General features: G+C 43.3%; 1 protein-coding gene across 1 annotated transcript in view; it reads left to right on the forward strand.

The window, feature by feature from the left end:
- The first annotated feature begins 16,064 nt into the window (after window positions 1–16,064).
- The window catches only part of LOC146189367 (uncharacterized), an 84,356-nt gene continuing 81,974 nt past the window's right edge, over window positions 16,065–18,446 (forward strand). The window contains exon 1 of the mRNA XM_084604208.1: window positions 16,065–16,121. The gene's annotated coding sequence lies outside the window, so the exon portion shown is untranslated. The remainder of the gene's footprint in view (window positions 16,122–18,446) is intronic.

Genomic DNA, 18,446 nt, shown 5'->3' on the forward strand with positions numbered 1-18,446 from the left:
CCCTGATAACTGCGGTTGGGGAACTGGACATGACCGAAAAGTCTCCTTTCTCCGCTGGGTGTTACTTCAAATTTTACAAACTTCTGGCGTAGCGAGACATGCTGCTGCAAGAGCGAAAGTTCCTTAGTACTACTAGCTTTCACCCTATGCAGCATTTACATATGCAAATTAGTTACAACACCCTACTCCGAGCGAATAAGAGAAAACCGCGCTCTCTTGCATACGCCATTTCACACGGTACCCACGGCCGCCTCCGGCTCCGGCGACCGCAAATGGTACCTGGGTATGTAAACACAATGTTGCTCCTCTGCTACCGTGCCCGGTTTGTTTATTGCGCTGGCTGATGGCTGTGTTTATTGTAAACATTTCTTCTCCACTGAACGCCATTTGCGAGCCAATGTAGCGGTCGAGGCGGTATGTCGGGTTACGCGAGAGGGTGGCCAAATCGTAGAATCAGCTAGCGAATAGCAGACTATTCTGGTGTCTGTCCTGCTTCACAAACATTTATCGGAACGTTTTAAGCTATATTGCGTCCGACCTGACGTGGCATTTTTTGCACATTCTTCAACTCGTCAACCCCCACCTATGACTGGACCCATTTGTGCTTCGCAAAACAAGTAAACGAACTCAACATTTCATGCCTCCGTAGATTTTGCGGCTGTTTTAAAGTGCCCCAACTTTAAAACCAAACGTCTGTTACTGCCTCAATTCTCTTTTAGGATGTTTATGGCTTCCCTGCACCAAGGAACGACATCACAGGCGACCTGTGATTTGAAAAAACTGATTTCAAACATTCGTTTGTTTGTTTTTACGTATTTGTATTAGAATAAAGTTTTCACGTCACCCCGCCGCTCCCCCCTCCAGTATTCGTCAATAAGCAACAAAGTTTCCAGCTGATTGTCTGCAGTCAATGCATCGCGACTCTGAAAGATTCCTTGCATGTTTCGGCCCTCAATGTGATCTCTCTATTGACTTCATGCTTCGCTCAACATTTCATATTGATATCAAAAATTGCAAGTGCAAAGCTCTGACACAATCATGTAAAACCATGCTTCTCATCATGAAGTCCTTTGCTATAGCGAGGCTGATACAGCCAGTGAAGAACGTCTAATGACACAGGACTGAACAAAACTTAAACCAATTGCTGGACACGTAATTAAGCCTCTTATTTGTGCTGTAGCTAACAGCCTAGAATTTTGTACGTTTCAGCACTTTGCTCTTCCCTTTAAATTTAGGCCAACGCGATTATTACCGCTCTTATAATAGATTTATTGTCCTTCGAATTGAATAGTATTCGACTCATCGAATGTCATTCGGTTCCTTTCGGTGCTCAAAGGTTACCTATAATACGATTCGGAATTGATAGCAATTACGATCAATGAAAAACAAATTCCTGAGTAAGGAAAATGAGTGCGAGTAAAATCCTTCTGAAATTGTTATGCAGAATTTTAAAGCAGAATAAAACATTTCTAGGCAATAATATAGTGTCAAAAATATTTCAGATTAAGTTGCAGCATTTTAGCCATCAAAATCCAAGCCGAGAACATTAGAATTCACACATTCAATAGATGTAAAAAAAACAATATGGCTGAGAAAAAAAACCGGAGCGCGGATTACAACGCTGAGACGCACGGTGACACGCGGTTCATTAGGTTCGCATCCAAAAGGTTAATCTTTCAGTTACAGCTTTAAATACTTCCCAGATAAACGCAGTGAAGACGCGTCCAGAAAGAAACCGAAAACTCAAATTGATCGACATTCGCAACAATAGAGACGCTGTTGCTGTGACCGAGTGTAATGGTTTTTCACGGCAACCTGCGGTGCGAATACTTTCAAGGCACACTCAAGTTTTTATCAAAACTCCAGAATAAAGCTTGTCGTTTTGGCAGTGCGCACATTGTTGCTTCGAGTTGCTTATTTCTGCTTCATATTTTGTGCCTAGATAATGCATTCATTTCGATATCGAATGCGAATGTGTTTCCCAAACCCGTTAAATCACGAATCTCATTCCAACATTCTGGCATCATATGCTCACTTGTAGCAGCCGAATAAAAGCATCGAATGCTAATCTGCCTCCATTCGAATGACGCTCAAAGCAGGATTCGGAATGGTGTAATGCCATTTCGCTTTCCATTTAGCATCATCTACTAGTTAAGTTGCAGGCTAGTTTGCGATAAGTATTCGAACCGATGGCCTATGTACCGCACTCTCAATGCTCAGGATTGTAAATCCACAAAGCAGTGAGACAGAACATGACGCCTTCACCGAAGCCAAGAAATTTTTCTTTCGGGGAATGAACACTTTTCTAAACTCTGTGCCAGTCTCTAAATTCTGTCTCTAATAAATTTTCTTTGGCTTCCTACTCACTATTATATTTGCCAGTCTCTCATTGGTAAACCGCCAAGCAAATCCTTGCCAAACAGTGAGGTCGTATTTCTTAATCGGTATTAGTGGAGTTAAACCATCATAAATTTTCTTTGGCTTCCTACTCACTGTGAAGTTTTTGAAAACGTGCTCAATGTCAATAAACAAGAAGCGCATTCCACATGTGCAAAAAACACAGAAAATGAATTCAAATACCGAAGTTGGGGTCTATACGATGCAGCGATCCCGGGATGGTTGGCGCATTCATGTGTCTGAAAGTTTGACAAAGATATATTAGTATCCTTTCGTAATGCAGTGAAAAAAGATGCATCAGAAAACTTCCTACCACGCGCTCGGAGATGGGGGAGGGGGTGCATTCGGGCTACGTCGGGTGCTGATAATCTCGGCTCGAGGTCATCATCATCGGTACTAAGGTACTGATAATGACGTTATCAGCCCGCTTTGTTTAAAACGCAGTGTCTGGATACACGCACTAACGGACTCATACTAATTCTTTAAAATGCTAGGTCTTGATTTGCGCACTCCTTCACTGATGATGACGTTATCAGCGTCCCAGATTCAAAGCACTCGCATACTAGAAGGGGGACAGAGCGTGGCTGATCCTGGCCCTGATGAGGCTGGGACAGGTGGGCCACTGCCGCTTGCGGCGAGGACTGCCCTGCCATCGAATTTTTATCTGTTGTAGGCCGTCATTGCACCCGCCACCGCTTCGGTGGTGGACGACGGCTGTTGCGGCGCACGTTTTTCTCTTCTTTTTCTTTCTTCCCTACTTTCTCTCCTCTGTCCTCACGAGGCAGCTGAGGTGGCTCAGCTACAGAGCCAGTAGCAGGCCAGTGCATTTTCTTTTCCTCCTTCCTACAGCCACAACAACTCGCATACTAGATGGACCGTCTTTCGTTGGCTTTCACGTGTTTTACCAATCCGAGCTAGTTGCGAATGCTATCCATTACTGCGTATAAAGAAAGAAAATAATTATTTTATTGAACATAGGGGCACCGGTGAACAATGTGAACGATAGATTACACAAAAAGCTAGCACTCAATAAATGAGAAGACTAAACAGTTGTCGCCGTAAAACAGTTGCTACAACACAAAGTACAAAATTCGGAAGTCGTGGGTAGTATTTCATTGGCAAAGATGTGGCTGCATTTTCTTTTTCTCTTTAAACTGTATTCTGCATTTTTGTATTATTGAATCATTATTTCTTATTGATCAACAACAATAAATATGGGTTTCTTTTAATATTAGTGGCTGTCGGCTCCCTTCGTACGTATATCATAACTAGCCCCAAATAGTCTCTAAGTCTTAGTGCTGACTAGCCCGAAGAAAGCCTCGAATCTGGCCGCATTGATGTTATACATAGCTGAAATTGGTTATCATCGATCTTCCACGTTCTATTTTAGAGCATGTTCCGCGCGGTACTCGCGGTAATACAAGACGATCTACGTGCGCAGCAAAGTAACAAATGACGCTGGTAACACTCTAAGGGATAGGTTACACGCAGCATAAATGGCAAAAAAAAGTAGAAGATTGAACAGCCGTCGTCCTAGCTTAGTTGGTATTTGGAATCCATTGAATCGCAGGAGGCTGCGCTTTGATGCAATTGAAATTGAGAGGCGCCCATGTGTTATGATATCAATGCACGTTATTGATCCCCAGGTGGTCGCAATTACTCAGCAGCTCTCCACTACGGCTCCTATTTCTACCTTTCTGCTTTCACTTTCATCTACCTCCCTTCCTTTACGGCACGTCCTCAGATGTACACGTGTGGTATGGTATAATATGGCTTAGCATAAAAAAGAAAACATGTGAAAATCAGCGCTATGATACTTGCTTTTGTTTAACGAGCATTGGTTTCATAACGTGTACAAAAGTTTCGTCCGCACGTTGCAATATTCCGTGAGAGTGGACGAAATGCGAAACTTACCCCGGCTGCCTTCTGATCCAAACGGCAGGATGTAAGCCTGCGAGATACCAAGAACAATTCTTATATAAAAAAGGTAGTAGTAGAGCACGGCAGTTAAAATCAATGACCGAGCCTTGAACCTAATAAAGTTCAGCAGACGCAGTCTATAACGACTCAGCGCAATGTTCAGACTACATTAGTTATGCGATTTGATTCGCATCTGTTTAATTCTGTTCTTACTCTAGGCCGCAAAATAAATTGGGTCCCAGTCATAACAGAAGTTGTATACTGTAGAGCAAGTCACAAATGTTAAATAACAGGAAATGCAGCACCGTAGAGCGACAAATATAGTGAATTATTTTATTTTTCAGAGTATAAGCTAGAGAGAGGATTAAAATGGATTTTCTCATGCACCAAAGTTACCTTCCCAATTTAGCCACTAAGTCATGCCACAGTATTACCCTGCGAGGAATTTACCTAGGCGCGCTGCCAGATAAAAAATGTTAGCCCTAGGACGATGCGGCAAGTGAACTCTAAACAAGGTTGCGCTTATCAAGCTTAACATTCCGAAGAAACTCAGGCTATGACAAACGGCGTTGTTGAGGGCTGTGGAAATTTTTGGGCATGGGAGTTGCTTAACGTGTGCTGATATCACACAGTAAACGGGCACGTTTCTTTTTGCCTCCATTTAAATGTAGCCGCTGGAGCCGAGCTTTGGCCCCTCCGCTGAGCAGTCGAGTTCGCTAGCCACTGAGCCACTTCAATGAGGCCATATTAAAGGGGATTGTGCTTGTGTTGTGTATACATAGCGCTTAAAACACGTGCACTATTTTAACCTGATAGCAAGTGTCCCATTCGGAACAAAACCTAGTGCTGGCGTCAGCCTGCATGGTTAGAAACTTCTGAGTGATGAAGAGGAACCGGCACACATTCTTCTACGTAGCCGCATTCCTTAAGAAGGTCTCATTAGTCAAATCTAGAAATCCAAGCTGTGACCATTGAGTCGGGAGCCATTCTCACTAACCATGAAGTTCAAACCTAATGTGGGTTTCAAGTAACCATTGCAGATATTTTTTTTTTCAAATGACATGAATGTTACGCTGGTGCGGTCCGCATATGGTGTTGGCAAGAAACGGGCACGGGATTTGCTCACTAAGGCGCAGTAAGTGGGCAAGTAAAGAAGGCAAAATAATCACTTTTTAAATTTTTGTTCGTGTTCAAATAATTACAATGTGATATTTACTGCAACCAGAATAAAAAGGGAGCCCAATCTACATACTTTTAAACTCGGCACCATGGTTCGCTGTATCGAGTGTTCAGAAAAGGCTTTTCAAATATCTTCAAGTTATCTTCTTTACATTAGACACTGATAAAATGGCATCACTTGAAATTAATACAACACCATCTATGTCCTTCATAACTGTCATGAAATAAGCGCACATGTTTTAAGCCGGCGTGGTGGGAAGGAAGCACGCGCTAAACTTGAAGAAGACTTCTTTTTACGCATTCAGAGCATGTATCTTTGCGAGCACTAATAGTCGCTCGTTTCACACTGCTCGCAATCGAAGGTGACCGCCTGACAGAAAAGAAGCTGGTTAGCATTTTCCAGATTTTCATTTGGTTTCGTTTCGTTTGGCTTAACTGAAAGAGACTCAGGTTATGATAGACGCCTTAGTGGGCGGCTCTGGAAAATGCGACCACCTGGGGTTCTTTAACGTGCGCTGATATCGCACAGCACACGAGGGCCTTTTATTTCGCATCCATTGAAAATCTGCCGCCGTTGCCGGAATTCAATTCCACTTCCTTGTGTTCAGTAGTCGCGTGCGCTAACCGCTGACGACAGCGGAGCTATTTCTCCAGATTAATTCGGCGCTTGACCAATTACAGCGCACGTCTCGACGGGAGGTTGAAAGGGTGATTGGTGCTGCCTAGGCTATCTTTACATGCGCGCCTGCTTAAACGCGATGTAACAAGCAAACGCGGCGCCACCTATATATTAAGGCAGCTTCGCTTCGGCTATCAATTAATGTTCAATTTCAATCATAAAGCGGTTCTGCTTATCTCCCGTGATCAAACCGCTGTTCCCTCTATATTGAGTTATTTATAAGTACTCCGCCTATATTTCAAAGCATTTTCGCCCATTTTTACTGGAAAACAGAGAGGAAACGACAGTTTTTATTTTCCTAAGCAAAACAAATTACCTACGACTACGAATGAAAGTATACATCGGTGCTTATTCGTATCGTGTCAATTTTTCTTTTTGGGAATTACATTCCGCAAAAGAGAACATCACCTATGTCTCGCCATAGCATTTATAGCGCTATAAAGGACTTTGAGATAAATTATACGGAAGCTTTAGACGCTTCCCTTTAGGAAATGAATCATTCGGTAAATTTTTTACTCTCGACATAACAAGCTAGCAAGCCTTGTTCTCTGAGCAGCTTGAGGGATGCGACGGGTCGGAGTCGGCAGGGGTGTCACAATGCGTAAAACTTTGAATTTATACAAACTTATCCACTAAATCAAATATTGGGCATAGTGACGAAAATAGTAAAAAATTGTCACATTTTGCAAAGGCTGAGAAAGAAAACCACACTTATGTGAATGCAACAAAATTCTGCTTAGCAGTGCTGCCGAAGTACTGAAAGAAACACTGTACTTCACTCATATCATTAAAGTGCTAGACTAGGCTTGTGTGCCATAGGTCCCATTGGCTTGAGCTCTTATAGATAAGTTAGAAAGAATACTGAAAAGTGCGGCAATGTTTGTTGAAAAGTGGAGCCAGGAAACGGCAAAAATATTGACCTCAAAAACACGAGAAAGGTTTGGGTGAAGACTCCTACAAATCGTAGAAAACACTACAGGCTGAAACTCGTATACAGTGTTCAAAACGATTGCACCGGTATTAATAAAACATATTGTCTAAAGCAATGGCACTATATATCGGAGAGATTTGCGACACGAAAAAATTTAAGGGTTGCGAACTCCGCATTAATGTATTTATGTATTTCGTTTTTGCTCACGCAAGTCTTGACAGGAACAATCTTCGAAAGCGTTTGGTTTTAGCACCCGATTTTCAAGCAGCTGCTGACGTGATAATCTGCCGTACTTTACTTTTCCCAGATCTATACTTTCTCATTTTCTCATCATTATTAGTGGTGTGCTAATGAAAACAGTGCACCAAAAATGGGACAGAGGGCAGGAGACGCGCACGCACAAACGCTGCGCTGACTATCTACCGATGGCATGGCGGAAGTGAACTGATGGCGAAAGCTGGGTCCAAAAATGGTTCAGCGGGACACAGCCAAAGGCCGGAGGGCCAAATACTCAAATAAGAGAATTATAAAATCCGAAATTAAAATAGACATGCACTAACACAATATTCATAAATATTTTTACCTTGTTAAGCTATTTTCATAAAATGCTTCATTTTCTTTTTAGCCTAGCCGTGGTGGTGAATAGTTACGGCACTCCATATTGTGTCCAAGGATGCGGGAGTGAATCCCAGCCTCGGCGGCCGCTTTTCGGTGGAGACGAAAATCAAGGCGCCCGTGTGCTGTGAGATGTGAGTGCCAGTTAAAAAACACCAGGTGGTCAAAATTTCTGGATTTCTCCCATATACAGTGTCTCTAATAGCCTGAATCCCTTTGGGACGTTAAACCCTACAAACTAAACGAAACCACTTTTTTTTTTTAAATTTGCCGCCACCTTGTTGCGTCCCCTTTAAATGTTGCATCAGCATTGGTGAAACGTTGAAGGCCTTGCTGAGTGCTTGCGAAGGAGGCAACGGAGCAGTTTTTGATCGCTGCCGTCACGTTGACTGCGATGGTGTTCCCGGAATGTTACAAAGTTAGCTCGCCTGTAAAACACGTGCTGGTTGCGACGTTTTTGTCTTGCGCGCAAGTTGCTTCTTAGTCATTGCTATTAGATATGATCCTTACGGTGTTTTGTAAGTCCTTCATTTTCGCGTTCTACTTGCGGCCAGCACTACCTGGTTGCGCTCTTGTGGCACGTTTTTGTTTCTTTCAAAGCGCTTGGCTGTAATAAAATTTAGCTCCCGGTATACGATGGACTGACACGCTGTGAAACAGCGAGGACTATATACTGTCGGTGCCACACTGCATCTTTTTCTCGCAGGACTTCCACACATGAGCTCCCGTCTGCATATGTAGTCTCTCTTACGTGTGCGCCTTGGTAACTTACATATATTAGTCAGTGCTGGCTTTGTTGTGAACTTTGCTGGAATGCCTTGTCATTGTATTTGTGGCCTTGACATAATAAAGCACGAATATTTTCGAAACTCTATTGCAAATTGGATAAGGGAGTTGCGCCAGTGTTTTACAGGTCATGCTGTACAAGTATGCTTAAAATGTCCCTTTGGAAGAGGTGCTGGTTTGTTCGATTTTTGTGCCGTCTTCTGATTGCTGGGCTTGATTGTGAGTTATACTTAAACAGTATAATTGGAATGCAATAGAATGAGAAAGGTTCGCTAGCGCTGAAAGGCACCCTTCAAAAAAATGACCTCTAAAATACGACCGAGTGCACCCAGAAAAATGATACTTTATAGTTCCCGCCAATGCTATACGCAGTCTTGACGTGATTCAACGTCACTAACTTCGTTCACCCCTCAGGTTCATAAGGTGCTGGAGTGCCCATGAGCCACCATGTTTTGAACGTATGGGCGCCTATGGAGCCTTCGCTACTAGCGTACATGCGCCCACCTCTGATGGTTCTACTTCATATTCTTAATCCTCAAACAGAAAAATAGAACTAGCAATACCCTAGAACAAAACCAGGCAAAGGAAAATAAATAGAACAGAAAAAAGTATAAGAAACAAATGCGAAGAAAAAAAACCCTGGGAAGGAACCCAGCCGATCCCCAAGAACACAGAGAAAGCACGGAAAGTTCCTTCTGTTACATATGGCTTTCATGAGTGTCCAGATGTCAGATTTCTTTTCTGTTAGTGCCATTGACGAATTGTTTATGCACGTTGCACCTGTCTTGTCTAAATGAGAGCTTCATTCTATGAATGGACAACATGAAATTGAATCTTAGTTTTTCGCCTTAATAGAGAGATGATAGCTGGAGGATACTTGGACTTCATTCGCGATGTCTACTGCTATGATCATATTCGAATTTAGGTGTAATAGATAAAAACCATCTCTGCTGTGCTATGTAACAGCACGTTAACGAGCACTAAGTGGTCCACACTGATCAGGAATCTTCCAATGTCATGTCGCTAAAAGCTTTTAGTGACATGAGCGAGTTAAAATCTGCCAAATACGATTCAGAAAAGACACGCTCTATTTTATTAGAAAACCATGATTTAATGAGGTTAACTCATCCGCTGTAATTTATGTGTCTCAAAAAAAGTCTTTCGTCGCTCTCCAATTCCTTTCATCCTCAACGTTACTCCTGTTAGGTCGCAGGAGAGATTTGCCGTACCCGTAATTTCTGTACTATCATGTTTTCTATTAGAAATACCATATAAATAAAACAACAGGGAAAGATTGAGCAACCTATGTTTATGTATTTTATTGTTCTCAGTACAATCCGCAGTAGCGCACTGAGTCGTCAGCAGCCTGCATACCAAAAGTAAAAAAATACATCGTGCCCTAATATAAAGAAAGCGGGACAAACGCACTAAAGTTCACTTTCAAGCATGGTAACTTTCATGTCACAATAAATCTACCTGGAAACTCTAAAGAAAGGAATAGAAGTTCGCAGTTGGAATCGGCACCTTAATAGGGCCAGGATAAAAATTAACTAGTACCTTAGCCGATGTCATAGCTCGAACTGGTTTATCAGTATCGTGATCAGATTACATGTGCTTGCTGTTTTAACGTGCCTAAACAATACGCGATAAACAGCAGTGACCGTTCACTCGTTCCGGTCAGTCTCATAAAGTGGGATATCATTTCAGAATCTAGTGGACTTTGGCACGTATATTTTTTACTTCCCCCAAGACTACTGTACTTCTCCGGAGTGGAATCACCATTTTGCAAAGCAAAAAGTGAGCCATTGGATGCTGCTGCATAGAGATTTTGAAAAACAGTTTTGATGTATATTTCGAACACTCAATCAGTACTGAATGTCATCAACCTTAACAGCTGTGTTACTTGCATTATAAGGAAAGAAAAGCAGTTTAGGTAAGAAAACTAAATTCAACATCCTTACCGACCAGGTTACAAACCAGTTTACAAATGAGGTCTGGGACAAATTTCTGCATCCGTCACCTGCGCCGTCCTTCAACCATCATCTATTTATGCAAAAAATAACGTCATCGCGAGATCTACTAAGATTGAAATTAAGGCTCGACCATACATTGCTGAACCATAAGCATAGGTGACACCTTTCCGCAACTGATGGTTAGGTAATGAAGAAGTCTTAATTCTTCGTAAGAAGCTAGTTTAAAATACGGTTGAAACCATACCTAGCCCAGGCTCCCGATGTCTTCCCATTGGGCGTATTAGTTCCAACGGGTGTCCTTCCGTCATTTTCCTCACAGGCAGTGTCATCCCTAAATGCGAGCTGCAAAAAGCAATATATTTTTATTTTTTTTATTACTTGCTAATAAAGGAACTTGGTGCTTTCAAGATGCACAGACACGCACGTTGATATTTATTAGAATAACGTGATGACCATGATTGAAGTGTGTGAAACATCTTCCATAACATAGAGCCGTAATATACTGACGCCGGGGGAACCGGCGGTCGTGTGCTCTCTATTATCAATTCCTGCACACAGCGCATATCTATTCCCAGTAAACGTTTAAGACTATACTTTTTAAAGGGTGCAGTGGAGTATTTTTCGGAATAAAATATTGTTCAAAGAACCGTGTTTGTCTTTAGTATTTAGTTGAAGAAGTTATTTCCGGCACACATCAAATACGCCCTCTAAATATTTCTCTGAAATCATTCATATTACAACCAGGAGAGATGTTCGCTCTGAACGGCCTCATTTCAGAATACAACACAGCTCTGGAGCAGCAGCTGTCTACTGTAGTGGTACAGTCGACGGGGTAATTACAATTGCAGAAATAATTTCCAGGACTATCTAAAAGATTGCGAAATAAGTTACTGGATATCCAGGAAAAGTGCAGGCCGAAAAAAAAGGCACATCAATTCAATTTCAAACTTTCAGGAATGTACGCATCATATTGACTTTAATGAAGCGCACGAAGGCATACGCTGCACAGAAAGTATAGAGGAGGCGCTGAATGTACACATCAAAGCCTAGGCTATCAGCATTCACCACCAAGAAGCGGAGCCTTCAGACCTAAATGTAGTCGTCGGTATTCCCGAACACGTTCAGAGAATGTCAAAGTGAGTGTCATCTAGCTCCTTATGACAGATATACGAACTCCCCACAAACTCTTAGCAGATTAAAAAGCCATAAATTTTCTTGCAGCGTGTCCGCCTCTATAGCATAGTCTACATTTCACGGGAAAAATACATTCTGGAAGATCGGTAGTCACCCATACTTCAATCTGATCTCAGCTTGTACAATAACGATGCTCTTAAGGATAGAAATAGCAAATTCTGATGAAATCATGTTTTAACTAGCGCATGGATAAATGAAGCCATGCTTGGTTGGTTTGGTTCATTGGGGTTAACGTTCCAAAGCGATTCGAAGACTCTGTAGTGGAGGGCTTCCGAAATTTCGACCACCCGAGGTCCTTTAAAGTGCAGTGACGCCTCCAATCTTTCGCCCGCCTGGCTTCTCTCTTCCATCGTAAAGCAACTGTCGCAGCCGGGATTCGATCCCGCATCCTTGGACACAACAGTCGAGTGCACTAATCACTGCACCACCACGGCAGGATAATAATGAAACCACATCAAATGTACCAGACAGACTACTAAAAAGCATCAGCCTCTTGGTAATCCTGCATTAATGTTTGGAGTTATTAATGGCTATACGACAAGTTTGGCCAGATAACGGCAAAGACCGTTGCTGTCGCAAAAAACAGTGTTATAACCAATGCCAAAATGCACCTATTTTGCTTCGTCTTATAATGACGGAGACTGCTACACATACATAACGAGAGCTAAGTAAAGATCATTCGCTAAAGAAAGGTGAGTACATTCTTATGTATGGCCCTGCCGGGGTGCCGCAGTGGTTACTGCGCTATACCACTGTTACCAAGGACGCGTAATCGAATCCCGGCCTCGGCGGCCGCTTTTCGCTGGCGGCGAAAAGCAAGGCGCCCGTGTGCTGTGCGATGTCAGTGCACGTTAAAGAACCCCAGGTGGTCGAAATTTCCGGAGTCCTCCACTACGGCGTCTCTCGTAGCCTGAGTCGCTTTGGGACGTTAAACCCCACAAACCAACCTTACTTTTGCTAGAGCGCTTTGTGCCCTTATTCTTTGACTTTGCCCCACTGTAAATATCATCGTTAACAGGAAATAAAGAAAAAAATGCCTTGTGGTACAGCATCCGCCTCGCATTCGGGAGGTACTGGGTTCGATCCCCCGTGCCGCCGGTTACCCACCGGTTTTCAATGGGTACAGGCATTTCCCCAGCCTCATGCTCAGCTCTTCTGGGGTGAAATGCTTGGGAAAAGAGGTCACGGCCCAAATAGTTGCGCCGATGTGGCAGTGATCCGTTCCGCCATTGGACAGCCTTGCATACGCGTGAATCGCCTGGTGAAATGATCGGTCATTACGTCAGGTCTAGTCATGGCTGATTATCATCATTGCCATGACTAATAATGTCGCTTTGTGACGTTAAACCCCACAAACTAACTAGTTATTTATTTATTTATGTGGGCGCAGCGCAGACGCCTCGACCGGACGTTATGTGGTGCGGAGCGCCTGAGGAAAGACGCGGAACGGACTCCTGTTTGGATGCCCTGCGGGGTCAGCTTTGTATACACGTGAATCGCCTGGTGAAGTCATGTCCGGTCCGGTCAGGTCCGGTCATGGCTGATTATCATCATCGCTATGACTATTAATGAGTATCACTAACTACCGCTATCACTATCGGTCACTATATACCATTAACTAAAGTTCTTCACTCACAGCTCTAAAGGTAAACAACACCGCAGAAACTCGCGAAGAAGTGTAACACTTCTCGCGGAAGCACGCGCGGACGTCCGGACACTTAAAGCCTATAAAGAATTTCACCAAAATATTGAACTTCTGGCACGTGAAGCTATGGCGGACGCCTTTAAACTGGTCATGGTTGCAGTCTATTTAGAGGCAACAAAAACTTTATTGGGATGTACTTTATGGCATCATAATACCAGGGGTGTTACCAGAGATTAAACGTGCTAAACGTCACACCTTGATGTATCACACAAATTTTCGAGGCTTCTAAAGAGTGGAACGTTTCGTAGTTGTCTAACGTTTATGCAGGTCTCTCTTGCAACTGGGCTTTTCCGCCAATCTTCATCGAAATCCTCAACTGGGAAGGAGAATGATATAGCAAAACGTAGTCACATTTTGCAGATAATTCCTGCTAGTTTCTCTACGCATACGTGTAGATTAACCTTTACAGTGCCCCTCACGGCGAGATTGCTTAAAAAGGAAACAAGAGACGTTCTCCATGTCTTAAAGACTTATAGTTTAACGGTTACTAAAACCGTCTCACTAAGCATATTAGAAACATGTTTCATTATTTGGTTGCCACAGTTAGACGTCAGCATGTATAAGTGATCCGAATGAACTGTCGTTCACTAAAATGCTTCTCGTGGACCTAAATTTAAGGATTATTATTGCGAAATTCGCGGTCTTTGTGTATTGCGCTCACCTCACATATCACACATCGATATATATCCAGCTGCGATTGTTGGCAATTTCTTTTCGCTTTTCAATAAGGGCTAAGTCATCATTATCAATAAAATACCTGCCTTTGCTGCCTCTTCAAGTAAAAAAAAAGGCTACAAAAAATCTTGCGTTGGCACTAGAGACTTTCTCCCTCGGTTTGGACAGAGTAGCTGTTGTGGCTACATAAATTTGTCCAGCAAAGAATTTTGCATAATCATAGCATAGAGCAGGTACAAAACAATAACTACCGAAGTACAAAAAATTATACGACACTTGCAACAGAATATACTATAGAAAAGATTGAAATAGTGCAAACTGCTGCATAACTACAGAAAAATGTGATATCAAGAAATCCCTATAAAAAATTTCTCCTATTTTTGCCAAAATTATATCGTTGTTTTTTTTTTTTTTCGACGTAGAGCTTAGATATTGTTCCCATCAACTTAATCTAGCACCAGCTGCGGTCCATATATTTTGCTATATATCTAATATAATCCACCCACCACCCCACCTTGTGCTACCTTGTAGGTTTGCTTATTCTTTGAAGTCACTGTTACCCCATCTAGCGACAATTTTAAGGCCCCCGATCAACGAAAATGACGATGTTGCCCCACCGGCTCCCTTCCGTCCTAGCGCGGGGCTCCTGACTGGTTGAGAGGATCGTGACGCCAACCCTAGAGTACTTGGCGCGGATATTTCAAACAATTAACATCTGCTCACGTGAAATTCATGACATGCGTGGAACTAAAGTGGTTTGAACGAAATGAGAAATAAACATCGGCAGCATTTTCAAATAACTAAAAGCCCAAAGAAATTGTTCGGCTCAAACAGTTCCAAGAACTACTACTTTCTCTTCGGGCGAGTATAGCGCCAACGATGTTTGTTTGGTTTTTGAGCCAGAGAAATGGCCAACTGGGCCATACAGTTTTACTATTGAAAGGCTTGGGGATAAGGGGGGAGGAGGTAGCTGTTTAAATGCCTAGCGGGTGGCCTTTTACGAAAATTGGTGTCTTACAACGTGATACTAATATGTCAACAATTTAAGATTCCTAGACGCCTCTACTGAGACAATTGTTTAAGGTGCGGCATTTTTCTTTAGTTTTTTTTTTCTGCTTTAGGGTAGGGACACACTAGCGGAAAGACGCGCGCGGCATGCCGCCGGCGGCAAGCAGCTTGCCGCAAAACCTGCCGCGGCGGCGGGTAGATCTGCCGCGCGACGAATGGGTCGAGGAGCCATTTTCAGCGGCTTGCCGCGTGCGCGAATCGGATGAGCCAATGAGAGACGTTCGGCTCAGCGACGTGCTGGCCAGTGTCGCCATCTCGTGGCTACTACCGAAGTTAACTTCCCGCGGCTGAGGCGGCGAAACCACGATCAAGCGCTCGGTGCCATCGACGACGAAGCGAGCATTCTCATTTTGTGCCTCCGCGTTGAAAGCTGAGCCTCAGTGAGAGAATATAATGGAACAGTTTCTTGAGACTGCCCCTTTTACGCGAAAATCAACCGATGAGCGATCATCGGCAAATAATTTGATCTCGCAGGCGACTTGTTTTCATACATGAGCGCCCGCTGAACATTCACGTCGGGGAAGATGTGAACAGGACAGTAACCTTGTTTAGAGTGCTCGAGCGGTGTGCTGCGGAGCAAGCACGATCATCGCGGTAGATGACGAGGGACAGCGAGAAACTGGAATGCGGTCTGCTGGACGAAAAAGAGTAGCGGCTTTGCTCGCGCAATCCGACACAAGGAGAGATCAGCGCTGACACACGGCCTCCGCGGCGACCGCCGCGCGAAACCGATGTGGCCTCTCTGCCGCGCGGGCGTCCTGCCGCTAGCGGCACACCGCGCGCGTTCTCCCGCCAGTGTGTCCGTACCCTTACAAACCTTAATTCTGCCCCATTTTGCCTAATTTTCAATAGGTAATAATTGCCTAGCTTTTGTTTCATAAGCAGTTTTTCTCTCTTGTGTATTAACGTTGCACTAACCATTTTCTTTCCCTAGCGCGTTGACGTATCGTTGCATTGACCTCAAGCCTTTACACTCAACTCGAGGTATTAGCCCCACAGGTGAGAGCTGCATAAGGCGTAACACCTTTATAAGTTCTTGAAGACTACCAGTGGGCTGGCAATAAAAGCCTGAGAACATATGCCAGATGAAATCGTGTCTGTTTTAGTTCCTATTGAACTCTCACGATCCAAGTCAGGTGTAATCACTTATAAAAACACATTTATTTTTACTTGCTGTAATTCGCAGCTTCTGTACACTGTTGCGTTTTTGGGACACTACGTATTTTTATTTCACCTTTTTTTTTACATTGCACTTTACGCGCACCAGTCCGATTTGTCTTTCTAGCTCACCAACCGGGGGTTTCAAACTTTAGGGAGTACTGCGTGTTTAGTACTGTATTATCTCAAAAGTGACCTTCAGAACTACCTTGAAACTCTGCAGCATAAAACTGTGCGAGTATCCTTTGATGTCTTGTGATTTCTGTTTGTGGCTTCCTATACATGGCGCGCGCCAACACACAATCGAAAGGCGGGTTTTTGTCTTGTGATAATTAGTGATATGCTGTGTTTGTGCGTGCACTTATAACAGTGCATTATGTCATACTTCATCACTGTCATATCAAGCAGCACATTCCACGTATGCCTGAAGTTGCTCTTAGAAATTCACGCTCAGTGTAGAGGCCCCATCTACAGGCTAGTAGGTAGCGCACGCCGGCCTCAAAACAAAATAGCGTTCCTGTGAACATTAATTTCTATGGAGAAATACTTATCCCTTTTAACTGCGCACCTACTTCATCAAGAAACGGAAGAGCATTCTGCTTCTCTGGATGAACATCTATGATTTCTCGCGTCTCTGTTTGCTTCCTATCTAGGAGCATTGAAGTTTAACTGCCTAAATGCCCCGCTAACCATTCTCACAACACCTTTGCACGTTAATTTGGTGCTAGCTCAGTCAAGAATAGTGAAAGGACACCATTTACTCCCGAACCTTCATATTCACCTCCGCTTAGTTTTATTAATTGTTATACTCCAGAATCCCTAACAAACTGCCATCTTTTTGCAGCAATTTTGAGGCTGGGGACAATATGTCTTAAAAATGGGAAAAGCAGCTTGACCTCATGTTACTCTTTTTAGATGCATTTTCCGAGAAAGTGGCTGCAATTTAGTATTATGTTCAATCAAGAGTACAGGCATAAGGGTGGATGCTATTGAATTACCAAACAAACCAGCACACACCTCTATAACCTCTGCATGCTTCGCCATGTCTGGCTGTATGGTTAACGACCAGCCCAAGACAATGCCGCTCACCGAGAAAACATGTCTCCAGCCTTCCAGTCACTGTGGCTACATTAATATCATATTTCTCGAAAATTGTTAGGAAAGGTCACAACTAGTAGTTATTAGAACGACAAAATGAGAAAAAACACTCAAGCTGCTGCGAATGCTAGCCAGTCTGTGCGCGTGGCATGCTAGTCCAGATGACAGGGATGAAGAATGACAGAGAGCGAGCACAAGTGCATGATCCTGGTATTGCGCATGGGGATCAAAGATAAGTGTTTTCCCACTCTGGCACATTTTCGTGTAAGATAGTTTATTGTGAATTTAATATTGAAAGGTTTATTTTTGTTGTAGCAGAGTGCAGATCATAGTGGCGATCCACTACTGAAATCGTTCTTCGTAAGCCGCAGCGTCACAGCTCCCAAGATTCACCCAAGCGAACTGAAAGGAAAGCACAGGTGTAGCTTATTTATACGTGATAAAACACTGCACACAAAAGAGTGTCAACCTCGTTTTTTATGGAATTCATTGAGCGACCTTGGGTTTGTGGTTTCTTCTCTTAGCAGCCTTGTGAGCTCAAGAAATGCGCCTATAAATATGGTATATTTTGGCAACGGGTACATTAAGTATAGAACAAGCTTCCTGCGTGACTGCGCTGACGTACGTACGAATTTGACAAACCTTTTACGTGTTGTTTAGCCAACTGCTGCCACACTACGAGGTGTTTGACAGATTTTATCGTACCATTTCGTAGCAGGTTCATGTTTTGAACGGCGGCAATATAAACACTTTAACTATATTAGCTTTTCTCAGAAGCAGCGTGAAGCAAATTATCAAGCTAGAAGTTACAGTTTGCTGGATTTACTTTTGAGAATAGAGCAAAGATCAGAATACTACAAGTCCGTCGACGAACTAACCGCACAGCGCAAGCCGAGAAGACAATACTTCGCGAACGCTCGCTCAGGTCACCGTTGAACGCCCGAAAGGCCAGCGATGAGACATGCGAAAACCTCAAAGCCAGACCTGTCATCGTTACAAACGCTGCCTACATACGGCCGGGGCAGTACCAGCTGCTATATAAGTAGTACCTACCATAATAGTACATAT

The sequence above is a fragment of the Amblyomma maculatum genome, chromosome 5 (assembly GCF_055883805.1).
Source record: "Amblyomma maculatum isolate TAMU_Amacu chromosome 5, ASM5588380v1, whole genome shotgun sequence".
NCBI classification, from domain to species: Eukaryota; Metazoa; Arthropoda; class Arachnida; order Ixodida; family Ixodidae; genus Amblyomma; species Amblyomma maculatum.